Consider the following 557-nt stretch of genomic DNA (forward strand, 5'->3'; position numbering starts at 1 on the left):
CAAGATTTTATTTATTTATTTATTTATTTATTTATTTATTTATTGAACCACAAAGGAAGTATGAAATCAGGATCCAAACCCACATACTTTCTGGTCTGTTATTTTGAGTTCTTAAGGAACATTCTTCCGCCCTCAAACCAGAAACAAGGTGAAGATGGGAAGGGGTTTTGCCTTGGATGTGTGACCCTGGGCACCGGAATCCCTGACCTGACCCCTCGGCTTGGCCTCCTGTCCCATCCTATCCCAGCTGTCCTGTCCAGAAAGAGGAAGAGCTGACAGAGGACATCACACAGCCCCAGACGAGAACTGTTAAGCTCTTGGGGACAGAGTTCTTGAGCCGCACGGCAGTGCCGTGGAGCATGCTGAGGGGAGCTGCAGCTGTTGACTTTTTCTGACATAACACCCAATAAAAACTCACATTAACACAGTTCAGTATTTATTTAATTGTGATTTATACTTATGGAATGAAGTTCTTGCCAACTAGCTTATTAAAAGCCCATTCACGTGTGCATCTACCGAGGCCACGTTGCTGCTTTGGAATATAATTACTGCTGGCA

The sequence above is a fragment of the Tupaia chinensis genome, unplaced genomic scaffold (assembly GCF_000334495.1).
Source record: "Tupaia chinensis unplaced genomic scaffold, TupChi_1.0 Scaffold000030_1, whole genome shotgun sequence".
NCBI lineage: Eukaryota > Metazoa > Chordata > Mammalia > Scandentia > Tupaiidae > Tupaia > Tupaia belangeri.